Consider the following 13,936-nt stretch of genomic DNA (forward strand, 5'->3'; position numbering starts at 1 on the left):
AAATACTCATATCTTGAGTAGAAAGAAAGATGAAGGGATCAAAAATAATAACTACAACTTTCCAAGACAGTACAATAAGTATAAATAGAAACAACAAAAAGTTTAAAAGCAGAGGGATGAAATTAAAATGTAGAGTTTTTATTAGTTTTCTCTTTGCTTGTTTGTTTATGCAATTACTGTTAAGTTGTCATCAGTTTAAAATAATGGGTTGTAAGATATTATTTGCAAGCCTTATGGTAACCTCAAATAAAAAAAAAACATACAACAGACACATAGAAAAAACAAAAACAAGAAATTAAAACATATCACCAGAGAAAATTAGCTTCACTAAAAGGAAGACAGGAAAGAAGGAAAAGAAAACTACAAATCTACCAGAAAACAGAAAGAAACTCAGACATTTATGGCCAACTGATTTTTGACAAGAGTGCCAAGATCATTCAACAGGGAAATAATAGACTTTCCAACAAAATGGTGCTGGGACAAGTGGATATCCACAAGTTAAAAAAATGAAGTTGGACCCCCTATCTCACACTATATACAAAAATTAACTCAAAATAGATCAAAGACCTAAATGTAAGAGCTAAAATGATAAAACTCAGAAGAAAATATATGGGCAAATCTTTATGACCTCAGTTTGGCAATGGTTCTTAAATATGACACCAAAAGCACAAGCAACAAAAGAAGGAAGATAAAAATTGGACTTCTTCAAAATTTGAAACTTTTTTGCATCAAACGATACTATCAAGAGAGTAAAAAACAACCTATAGAATAGAAGAAAATACTTGCAAATCAAATATCTGATAAGGCTCTGGTGTCCAGAATATATAAACAGGGTGTTCAGCATTAGGGAAGTGCAAATCAAAACCACAGTGAGATATCACTTTACACCCACTAGGATGGCCAAAGTTAAAAAAAAAATAGGTAATAACAAGGGTTGACAAGGATATGGAGAAATTGAAACCTTCATGCATTGCTGGTGGGAATTTAAAATGGTACAGCTGTCTGTTATGAAAAACAATTTGACAGTTCCTCAATAAGTTAAATATATAATTTCCATATGACCCAGCAATTTCACTCCTAGAGGACATAACCAAAGAATTGAAAATAGACATTCAAACAAAAATGTGTATGTGGATGTTCATGGCAACCGTATTCATCATAGTCAAAAGCAACCCAAATGTTCATCAGCAGATGAGTAGTTAACCAAAATGTGGCATACAATGGAACATTATTCAACTATAAAAGAAATTAAGTACTGATATATGCTACAACATAAATAAACATTGAAATAATTATGTTAAGTGAAAAAAGCTAGACAGAAAAGACCACATATTGCATGGCTCCATTTTTTTAATGAAATAACCAGAATGGCATATCCACAGGGAAAGAAGAGATTATCGTTTGCCAGAGATGGAGGGGAGAAGAGAATAGAGAGTGACTGCTTAATGGATGGAGGGTTTTCATTTAGGATGATGAAAAATTTCTGGAACCAGAGAGTGGTAATCGTTGCACAATATTGTGAACACACTTAATATCTTTAAATCATGCACCTTAAAATTTTAAATGGTAAATTTTATGTTATGTGTATTTTGCCACACAAAACAAAGAACAGAAACAACTATTCAAATGAACAAAAAGCACTTCCAAGGTAAACTTATATGCTTTATCTAATTGTAAACATTATTTCTAGACTCATCACTTCTACTCGTGCAAAGATGACTAAGCAGGAATAAAACAACAAAACACGATGCATACACACAATGATTAATGACAAAAAGGGAAGGTCGCACTTATACTTGAGGTACTGTTGTGGGTTACATTGTCCTCTCCAACCCCAATTCCTATCTAGAAGCTTCAGGATGTGATTGCATTTGGAGATAGTTCCTTTAAAGGCAGTGATTAAGTTAAAATGAGGCTGTTAGAGTAGGCCTTAATCCGCCTTAATCCAATTTGACTGGTATCCTTGTAAGAAGAGGCATCCTTGTGAGGCATCCTGGCTCACAAAAGACAGTAGGGATGTGCGTGCACAGAGGAAAGACCATGTGAGGACACAGCGAGAAGGCAGTCATCTACAAGGCAAGATGAGGCCTCAGAAGAAACTACACCAGCCACCACCCTGATCTCGGACTTCCAGCCTCCAGAATGGTGAGAAAATAAATTTGTGTTGTTTAAGCTATCTTGTCTGTAGTCTTTTATCATGGCAGACCTAATACACTGATAACAAGTACACAGGCCTAAAAGTGACTAAAATTGACACCAAAAAAAAAAAATTTAGAAAACTGTTTGGCAAACCAAATAGGAAGCAGGGACATGTAAAATAAATGAAATAGGAGTAAAAGACAGGAGGAGAGAAAATAATTATGTGAAAAGATAATAGAAGGAAATAAGGAAGGAGAACAGAAAACTAAAAATGCATTACTATAACAGAATTGAAATCTTCATTATAAACAGTAAACAACAAGCAAACATAAGAAATGGAATCTGTGACATGATATATAAATGTGAGAATTCTTCCAAACTGTAGAACATAAAAATTACAAAATGATGAAGTAGAGATTATTAATTTAAATTACAGAAAACGGAGACCTACAAGAAGTGTTACGCTTCCTGAAGAAGTAACAAAGCCAATAAAATTGAAGTAATAATCATTTAACAAATTAACTTTCTGAGCAGAAAAATTTCAAAGTATAAAGATTAAAGATCAATATAAACAGAACCACCCTTGGTTAGTTTCTGGTAAAAATTTCAAATCACAAAAATAGAGAAAAAATTTCGGAAAATATTTAAGACAAAAAATGTTCACCTTTGAAATGATCACTTACCATGTTTGACAGTTGTTTAAAAAATTACTGGTGCTATTCTGTTAAAAACTTGATAGTCATGATTAAATAATTTTTCAATTTTTTGTAAATATAGAACACTGTCTTTGCCTAGGGAATCACTAAACATTTGCTTTTTTATTATTTAAGCAAATAAACAGTTGCTTGCTGCAGAAGAAATGAGGGTTTTTAATACCAAAGAAATTGAGAAATGATATTTTGTATCTTTAGAATCCACATTCAATGACCTGTTAATTACCAAAGACTAATAAAACACCCACTGGCTGATATAGTCAGTTACTAAGCACTCTTAGTGTCATTTTTCAACTTGGAATTGCAAATGACCCCAAAATAACTATGTATAAACATAAGAATTTGCTATATAAGCTTGTATCAGTTAGCTTTTGCTGTATAACACACTACCCTGAAGCTTCACTGCTTAAAACAACAGATATTTTACTTGCTGATGTAGAGAAGGAGTAATATCTTTTCCTCACCCATCACAAATTTTTATGCCTTTCTCTTGTTAACCTGTCTCTTGTTACACGGGAGACCCAAAGAGAGAAAACCTAAAGATCCAGGGAAAACTGTATTTTTATGGGCAGTGGTGCAGAAGTGTGACTGGAGGACAAAAGGGTGTGATCTAATGGTAATAAGCTAGGGGAACTTGACAAGGCCTGCTCAGCTTCTTCTTGCACTTCACGTATAGAACAGGACCCCTCTGGAATGAGGGTCTTATAACCTACTTTTGGGGAATGTAGGTCAGAGAATTCTTTTATGACTTGCTTCAAGAGAGAAAGGTCGGAGAAGGACAGAGAGTGACCTGCCTGATTGTGCAGTTTTCTCAGTTTCCTCCAGCTTATCATACTCAGTATGCCAAGGTGCTGTATTTTGGGTACCATGCTCTGATCCTCAACACTGACAATTCTGCAGGCTAAGAATTGAAGTGACCCAGGCCGGGTGTGGCGACTCACACCTGTAATCCTAGCACTTTGGGAGGTCAAGGAGGGTGGATTGCCTGAGCTCAGGAGTTCAAGACCAGCCTGGGTGACATGGCAAAACCCCGTCTCTACTAAAAATACAAAAAATTAGCTGGGCATGATGGAGCATGCCTGTAATCCCAGCTACTCAGGAGGCTGAAGCACGAGAACTGCTTGAACCCAGGAGGTGAAGGTTGCAGTGAGCCGAGAGCATGCCACTGTACTCCAGCCTGGGTAAGAGGGGGAGACTCCATCTCAAAAAACAAACAAACAAAGAATTGAAGTAACTTCAAATGGAAGTCTTACCAAGTATCATATATGTGTCTGCAATCATTGGGCAGCTCAACTGGGCTGAATGGTCTGAAGTGGTTTGGTGTTGGTGTTTGAAGCCACAGGTCTCCAGCAAGCCAGCCCAGACTTCTTTATATGGTGGTAGCATTCCAAGAGAGCAAGCCCTACTGTGCTTTTTTAAGTCTGTGTTTACATCTTATAGGCTGATATCCCATTGTCCAAAACAAGTAACATGGCCAAACACAGAGCCAATGTGGGAATGAACTACAGATAAGGGCAAGGATATAAAGAGATTTGTGCATTGCAAAAACAATCTACTACAAACTGCATCCATATAAACATGCTTAAATGGTACAAATTTTAGGAATTCATTGTCAGGAAACAATTACACATAAACAAAATGTTCATTCAAAGATATTCTTCAAAGTATTATTCATAATGATGACAAATTAGAAACAATCTAAATGCCCAATTATAGGAGGTTAGCCAAGCAAGTTCATATGATTAACTATGATACAACCATTTTAAAAAAATCACTGGATAAAGGTATATGTATTGATATAAGAAAGTGTTTGGGATAAGCTTATGAAAATTTTTATTTATTTATTTATTTATTTATTATTATTATACTTTAGGCTTTAGGGTACATGTGCGCAATGTGCAGGTTAGTTACATATGTATACATGTGCCATGCTGGTGCGCTGCACCCACTAACTCGTCATCTAGCATTAGGTATATCTCCCAATGCTATCCCTCCCCCCTCAGGAAACAACAGGTGCTGGAGAGGATGTGGAGAAATAGGAACGCTTTTACACTGTTGGTGGGACTGTAAACTAGTTCAACCATTGTTAAAATCAGTGTGGCAATTCCTCAGGGATCTAGAACTAGAAATACCATTTGACCCAGCCATCCCATTACTGGGTATATACCCAAAGGACTATAAATCATGCTGCTATAAAGACACATGCACACATATGTTTATTGTGGCACTATTCACAATAGCAAAGACTTGGAACCAAACCAAATGTCCGACAATGATAGACTGGATTAAGAAAATGTGGCACATATACACCATGGAATACTATGCAGCCATAAAAAATGATGAAAAATTTTAAATTTTTATTTATCTTATTTTTTAACTTTTATTTATTTACTATTGTTTTATTTTGAGATGGAGTCTCACTGTCTTATCCAAGTTGGAGTGCAGTGGCACAATCTCAGCTCACTACCTCTGTCTTCTAGGTTCAAGTGATTCTCCTGCCTCAGCCTCCCAAGTAGCTGGGATTACAGGTGCATGCCACTGTGCCCAGCTAATTTTTATATTTTTAGAAGAGACAGGGTTCCACCATGTTAGCCAGGCTGGTCTTGAACTCCTGATCTCAGGTGATCCACCCACCTTGGCCTCCCAAAGCACTGAAATTACAGGCATGAGCCAATACGTCCAGCCTGTAATTTTTTTTTTAAAGAAATCAGCCTACAATACATACAATATTTTTGTAAAAAGAAAATATGTTAAGGGCAGTTAGAGAGAAAGGCCAGGTCACCTACAAAGGGAAGCCTATCAGACTAACAGCGGACCTCTCAGCAGACCTCTTAGTGGAAACCCTACAAGCCAGAAGAGATTGGGGACCAATATTCAACATTCTTAAAGAAAACATATTGCAAACCAGAATTTCATATCTGGCAAAACTAAGCTTCATAAGTGAAGGAGAAATAAGATCCTTTTCAAACAAGTAAATGCTGAGGAAATTTCTTACTACCAGACCTGTCTTATAAGAACTCTTGAAGGAAGCACTAAATATGGAAAGGAAAGAGCACTACCAGCACTACAAAAACACACTAAGTACACAGACCAGTGACACTATAAAGCAACCACATAAACAATTCTGCAAAATAACTAGCTAGCATCATGATAACAGGATCAAATCCATACATAACAATACTAGCCTTAAACCTTCAGTAAATGAGCTAAATGCCACAATTAAAAGACACAGCGTAGCAATCTAGATAAAAAAACAAGATCCATTGGTATGCTGTTTTCAAGAGACCCATCCCACATGCAATGACACACATAGGCTCAAAATAAAGGGATGGAGGAAAACTTACCAAGCAAATGGAAAGCAGAAAAACGCAGGGGTTGGAATCCTAGTTTCTGACAAAACACACTTTAAGCCAGCAAAGATCAAAAAAGACAAAGAAAGGCATTACACAATGGTAAAGAGTTCAATTTAGCAAGAAGAATTAACTATCCTAAATATCTATGCACCCAACATAGGAGCACCCAGATTCATAAAGTAAGTTCTTAGAGACCTTCAAAGAAACTTAGACTCCCACACAATAATGGTGGGAGACTTTAACACTCCATTGACAATATTAGACAGATCATCAAGATGGAAAATTAACAAAGATATTCAGGACTTGAACTCAGCTCTGGATCAAATGGACCTGATAGATATCTACAGAACTCTTCACCCCAAAACAACAGCATATATATTCTTCTCCTTGCCACATGGCACTTACTCTAAGATCTATCACATGATCTGAAGTAAAACACTCCTCAGCAAAGGCAAAAGAACTGAAATCATCATAACAAACCATCTCTCAGACCAAGGCACAATCAAATTAGAACTCAAGATTTAGAAACCCACTCAAAACCACACAACAACATGGAAATTGAACAACCTGCCTCTGAATTACTCCTGGGTAAATAATGAAATTAAGGCAGAAATCAAGAAGTTCTTTAAAACCAATGAGAACAAAGAGACAGTGTACTAGAATCTCTGGGATGCAGCTAAAGCAGTGTTAAGAGGGAAATTTATAGCACTAAATGCCCATATCAAAAAGATAGGAAGGCCAGGAATGGTGGCTCATGCCTGTAATTCCAGCACTTTGGGAGGCCAACGTGGGCGGATCACAAGCTCAGGAGATTGAGACCATCCTGGCTAACACGGTGAAACCCCATCTCTACTAAAAATACAAAAAAATTGGCCGGGCATGGTGGCAGGTGCCTGTAGTCCCAGCTACTCGGGAGGCTGAGGCAGGATAATGGCGTGAACCTGGGAGGCGGAGCTTGCAGTGAGCCGAGATCACGCCACTGCCCTCCAGCCTGGACAACAGAGCGAGACTATGTCTCAAAAAAAAAAAAAAAAAAAAAAAAAAAAAAGATAAGATAGAAAGATCTCAAATTGACACCGTAACATCACAACTAAAAGAACTAGAGAATCAAGAGCTAACAAACCCAAAAGCTAACAGAAAAGAAATAGCCAAGATGAGAGTGGAACAGAAAGAGATAGAGACACAAAAACTCCCTTCAAAAAAAAAGTCAATGAATCTAGGGGCTGATTTTTGAAAAAATTATTAAGATAGACCACTAGCTAGATTAATAAAAAAGAAAAGAGATACAAATCAAATAGAGACAATAAAAATGATAAAGGGGATATCACAACTGACCCCACAGAAATACAAACAACCATCAGAGAATACTATGAACACTTCTATGCAAATAAACTAGAAAATCTAGAAGAAATGGATAAATTCCTGGACACATTCATCCTCCCAAGACTAAACCAGGAAGAAGCTGAATCCCTGAATAGACCAATAACAAGTTCTGAAATTGAGGCAGTAATATATAGACTACCAACCAAAAAAAGCCCAGAAGCAGACAGCTGAAGCCTATCAGAGGCACAAAGGCGAGCTGGTACCATTTCTTCTAAAACTATTCCAAACAATTGAAAAGGATGGACTTCTCCCTAACTCATTTTATGAGGCCAGCATCATCCTGACACCAAAGCCTGGCAGACATACAAAAAAAAAAAAAAAAAAATTCAGGCCAATATCCCTGATGAACATTGATGCAGAAATCCTCAATAAAATACTGGCAAACCAAATCCAGCAACACATGAAAAAGCTTATCCACCAGGATCAAGTAGGTTTCATTCCCAGGATGTAAGTCTGGTTCAATATATGCAAATCAATAAACAATTCATCACACAAACAGAACTGAAGACAAAAACCCCATGATCATCTCATGGGGTTTTTTTAAAAAACCATTTGATAAAAAAGGCATATGATAAAATTCAACATCCCTTCATGTTAAAAACTCTCAATAAACTAGGTATTGATGGAACATATCTCAAAATAATAAGAGTCTTTTATGACAAACCCACAGCCAATATCATTGTTTGTTCAGATTCTTCTGTCTTTGTGTCTTCAGGGATAGGCTCATTTCTTTCCTCCAGGTACAGGGAGGGCACCTCTGGAATGAGTGTCTTATGACCTACTTCAGGGGAAGGTCAGCTACATTTTATGACCTGCTTCAAGAAAGAAGGGGCAAGGGTGAACGTGACATACTGCTTCTGCCATTTCCTTAAATGCTAAGATTCCATATTTTGGGGTAATGTGTCCCAAACCCCATCAATTTTGCACTCAAATTAGTTTATAGGCAGTTTGCCTTCAAACTAATAACTTACATTTAAAAATAAACAACTACCATAAAGTCAAGTTTACGTTCTTGTAGTTGAGCAGGACAGTAACATGATATTCAGAAAAGCACAAAGGGGGATGGTCTTTCACAAATTTCAGTAAACATAACAGTGTCAATAAATCTTGCAAACTAAATGAATCCAGTGTATCTAGAGGATAAAGATATTTAGGTGTAAAACCATCAACTGTTCCAGATATTGCAAGCTTGTTGAGGGCCAAGTTAGTGTCCTATATTATTTGTATTTCCAAAAACACCTGGCAAAGCATTTTGCACAAGACATACCTGGGACCTGATTGGTTTTGTTGATTACTATCCAAAATACTTGTATTGACATTTGCGAGGTAGTATTGCCTTGCAAATACAGGCTCAACTCCATAACCACAAGGAAAGCATTTGAAGCATTTTAAAAAATAGCAATGAGGTATCTGCTTTTTTAACACCGTATGGCAAAGGAACAGTGAACATTTGAGTGGGTATTCAGAAGTGTAAAACGCTGACAGCAAAACTATACCTTCCATTGACTTGGCAGCTCATTCCTAATAAGATATTCATCCCGGCACAGGTATCGGACCTGAAGTTAATCTCAGTGTATCCCCCTCCTCCTCTACAATGCAGTTTTTAACTAATTCAGGAGAATGTTTAAGTCAGGAGAATTTTAAAAAATATCAAAATCAGTCTTTTTAATTTCTTTTAAAAATATGTGCATATTCTGTATAAATAACAAAGTGTGGTCATGTTATTATTTTATTTTATTTTATTTTTATTTTTTGGAGACGGAGTCTCGCTCTGTCACCCAGGCTGGAGTGCAGTGGCGCAATCTCAGCTCACTGCAAGCTCCACCTCCCAGATTCACGCCATTCTCCTGCCTCAGCCTCCCGGGTAGCTGGGACTACAGGCACCCGCCACCACGCCTGGCTAATTTTATATTTTCAGTAGAGACGGGGTTTCACCGTGTTAGCCAGGATGGTCTCCATCTCCTGACTTCATGATCCACCTGCCTCGGCCTCCCAAAGTGCTGGGATTACAGGCGTGAGCCACCGTGCCTGGCCCGGTCATGTTATATTTTAAGTTTTTATAATTGAATACTTAAAACATGCATAAAACTAGACAGAATAGTATGATGAATGCCCATGTACATATCGCCAGCCCCAACAACAACCCATAGGTCATCCTGCCCTGTCCACACCTTTATCCATTCCTTACAGTCCTGTATTATTTTGAATAAATCCCAGATATTATATATTTCATTCATTAATACTTAGGTTAATTAGGTAAGTAATTGACCTAAAAGACAAAAACCCTTTTATAAATAACCATATTATCATCATATCTGAAAAATTAATAATTCCTTAACTATCAAATATCCATTATTTAAATTTATAATTGTGTCATAAATATTGTCATAAATAGATTTGCTGTTTTAAAGCTTGTTCCTTCATTTTCTCTGATTGTTTTGTTTTAGATAAACATTGTCATAAATAGATTTGCTGTTTTAAAGCTTGTTCCTTCATTTTCTCTGATTGTTCTGTTTTAGATTCAGAGGTTACTTATGCTTGTTTGTTACATGGATATTACATGTGTAATGGGGGATATTGGGCTTCTAGTGTACTCATCATCCAAATACTGAACACTGTACTCAAAAGGTAATTTTTCAACACTTATCCCCCTCCAACCTCCCCCCTTTTGGAGTCTGCAGTGTCTATTATGTCCACCTGTGTCCATGTGTACCCATGGCTTAGCTGCCACTTATAGGTGAGAACGTGCTGTATTCCCTCTCCATTTTGTGTGTGTAATTTATTTCTATTGAATAAATCAATTTGTTTGTATTTCAGATTCCCCTGCTGGTTTGATGATTAGAGAATAGCTGCACTTGTTTCCTTTATTCTCTGTTTTCCCTGTGAATTGGTCATTGGATATAAAGGCCCCATTCAATTCAGGATTTTTTGTTTTGGGGTTTTTTGGTGGGGGGAAGGCAGGACTTTTTTCTTGCTTTCATTGTGTCAGATCCCATCATTTTCAGTGCAGTTTTTAAAAGCTAACTTTTCTTTTTCCTGTTACCTCATCCTTGTCTTTGTTTTGCCCACACCTTCTATCTGCAAGTAACCCATATTAAAAAGAGTGCATACCCTTTCCTATTTCTCTCCGTATTCACATAGGTATCTTTACATATGCACACACAGAGTTTGCTTTACAAAAATGAGGTCATGGAAAGCCTTCCAAGTCAAATAGTAGAGCTCGAGTTTGTTCTATTTAGTGGCTGCAAAATAATATTCCACTGTGCATGTGTACCACAATTTATTCAGTTATCTCACTGCTAGTGGGCACTTGCTTTGTTCCCAGTTCTTTTTGCCCCATCCTGTTCATATACACTTATATACATTTATATAGGATAGAATCCTAGGAGCAGGATTTTTGTCTCAAATAGTAGCTTTTTATTTTAACAGATTTTTTTTTCTGGACAGCTTTCAAAAAAGGCTGTAGCAATTTACACATCCATCAGCAAAGGATGAGATCACCCTTTCCCCCACAATCTTAAATAGTCTCAAGGAGCCAGCAAGAATCAGGGGTTCTCCAAGGAGAGAGGAAAGTCTATGAGATTCCTTACTCAGCAATAAATGAGCTAACAGTGAATGATTCCTCAATAGAAAGGCCCCTTTCTATTCATCTTTGGATCTCTTTAGCCAAAAAGGCCTCACACAGAACCAAAGCCCAGAACAACCCAAAACAGGGTCTGAAGTCCAGAACAACCCAAAACAAAGTCCAAAACAACCCAAACAGGATCTGAAGACAGTTGTCTCTAACTCACTCCTCCTCACTTCATGAATCCCCGTGAGTTCTTTCCCACTGGATAGTACTTGCATATTACACAATCAGCTGCATCTAGCATCTCCTCTTAATTTCATTTGATATTTTATCACCTCAGTTAAGATTCTGGGAAAAGAAGTTGCCTTCTTTTTGAAAGGGATTGAAAGAAACTAAGAAACTTAGCAAGAAGATCATTCTTAAGCCAGGAAAAAAATTTTTAATGCTCACATGTGAACATGTGATGGTCATACCAGAAGGAGCACCCACCTCCCGCCCTCTGTGACAGACACATTTTCTTAGCCTTCACCTTTCCTTCTTTCAAGTTGCTGAAAATCCACAGTGTTTCTGTTCATTTGTTACTTTCATTCTCACCCATCTTCTCTCTTGCTCCATCTACCAGAACAATAATCCCCCATATAATACTTCTCACTTCACTTTTCAACGCAGGACCTCTTGTTGGGTAAGCTAAAAGGATATGTGTTCTGTAAATAAGAAACATCTTTACTCAAAGAATCTATCAAATGTTCCCATGACTCCATCCCTAACGATTTGTGTATCTAAAGATCGTATAGTAGAGAAAAACAAAAGATTAGCCCTGCTTCATCTTACAGCTGGGAGAGTCATGAAAGGCCAAATGGGTAACAAAGCTCCTAGTTTTGACCAAGCCTAGCTACAAAGAAGCTACTCAAATGTCAAAGGCACTGTTTGTATAAAAAGGGAACCAAAGTACATGTTCCCTTTATAGTAGAAATAAGAGAACTGCCTGTTGACAAAGGGAGGAGGAAGAAAATACAAAGTACACTTTTAAAACATGAAGTCTTCATAGCAGTTCATAGTCGTTCAGAGAAACATGTTCCACTGAGAGTGACTTGAGAGAGAGGGTTACATTATTATGCCAGAAGGAAAAGGCCACTGTGCGTGCTCCATCACCAGCCTCACCCTCCTGGTCAGCCTTACAAGAGTGACGCTAGATATACTCCAGGAGTTGGACCCACCACAGCCTGCACACTGGAGTAAGTGCTTTCCTCCAGTCGAAGCTCATCTTAGAATGATCTGTGACTTAGACCATCCCCAGAACGGTGTAGTTGCAGGAAGCCTAACGTATGTCTCCTGAGACAGCCTCAGATCTGAGTTTCCTCCTTATGTTTTGGTATTTGGAAAGGGGTGGAGAAGATACTCTTGGGTAGAAGTATGGGAGGCATACAGATTTAGAAGGAAAAGGATAACTCTATCTTTAGTGTGTTGTCTATGGCGGCATCCAGCCTTACCACTGTATACTTACATTCCACCTACAAACATTAAAATAAAATGCACAGCGCACTCCTTTGTTTTAAAAAGGAAATAGGAAAAAACTCAAATGGCAATTTGGTTCCAGATGTTTTTCCTTAATGTGATCTTTGATCTGAAGTCAATGTAGGATGAGTTCTGAACAAAGTAGCACTTTCAAAGGTTGTATATTAAAGAGGCGAAATGAAAGACAACTTGGCACTTGAGATGTGAATTTGAATGTGTATATGGTTACAGTCTGGATAAGACACTGCTAACAAATGATTTCATTAACTGATCGCCTATGTGGGACCATTGGACAAGGGGAGGGGGTGTTCTGGCTGTGGTGCCGTATACTGAAACTGAACCCATGAGTTGGGCCCACTGGAACTGAGGGACAAGCCAGATAGATGGCAAGAATTCTAATTTCCAATATGCAAATCAGTCTAAACATTTGACTTTTTTTAAGTCTATTTGGAAAGTTTTTGAAACAGGGCTGCACTAGGCGAGATCATTAAGTAGCAAAACTTTAACTATTGTTATAACCTTTTCTTTGCCCTTTTCAGTTAACACTACATGACCACCCAGGTGCATGAGGCTCTCTTCTCCTCTTAGTGACAATAACATGCTCACAGGAAGGGTTCAGTATTAATTACTTATACCTTACTTCATGTGGCTCTAAGTCAATGTATTATCTATGAGGTTTTATATTTAAGCCATACTTATGAAATGTTAAAGAGGAAAAAGCATATTTAGCACATTTGGGGCACCCTAAATGTGAACCTGAGTAAATTTCAGTTTGTTTGTTTGTTTTTGTTTGTTTTGAGATGGAGTCTCACGCTGTCACCAAGGATGGAGGGCAGTGGTATGATCTTGGCTCACTGCAACTTTGCCTCCCGGATTCAAGCGATTCTCCTGTCTTAGCTTACCAAGTTGCTGGGATTACAGGTGCCCGCCACCATGCCTGGCTAATTTTTTGTATTTTTCGTAGAGATGGGATTTCACCATGTTGGCCAGGCTAGTCTCAAACTTCTGACCTCAAGTGATCTGCCCGCCTCGGCCTCCCAAAGTGGGTTTGTTGTTCTTTTAAAGAAAAAAGATCCCTACTTATTTTAAAGGGTGATAGCAGTGTCCTGACTCTACCTAGATAGATATGTTCATTCATATGCTCATTCCAGCTGAACCATAATAACTGCAATTTTCAAAGGGGGAATACAGAGTCTGGGAAATCGGAAGAGTATAGCAACAAACTGGTATATAAGGAAACTGAAAATGAAAAATCAGCAAAGTGG

General features: G+C 37.7%; 1 protein-coding gene across 2 annotated transcripts in view; it reads left to right on the forward strand.

Annotated features, from left to right (window-relative positions):
* DHRS9 (dehydrogenase/reductase 9) overlaps positions 1-13,936 on the forward strand; it is a 49,453-nt gene that overhangs the window by 8,826 nt on the left and 26,691 nt on the right. The gene's annotated exons all lie outside the window — the stretch shown is intronic.

The sequence above is a fragment of the Pongo pygmaeus genome, chromosome 11, assembly GCF_028885625.2.
Source record: "Pongo pygmaeus isolate AG05252 chromosome 11, NHGRI_mPonPyg2-v2.0_pri, whole genome shotgun sequence".
Taxonomy (NCBI): Eukaryota; Metazoa; Chordata; class Mammalia; order Primates; family Hominidae; genus Pongo; species Pongo pygmaeus.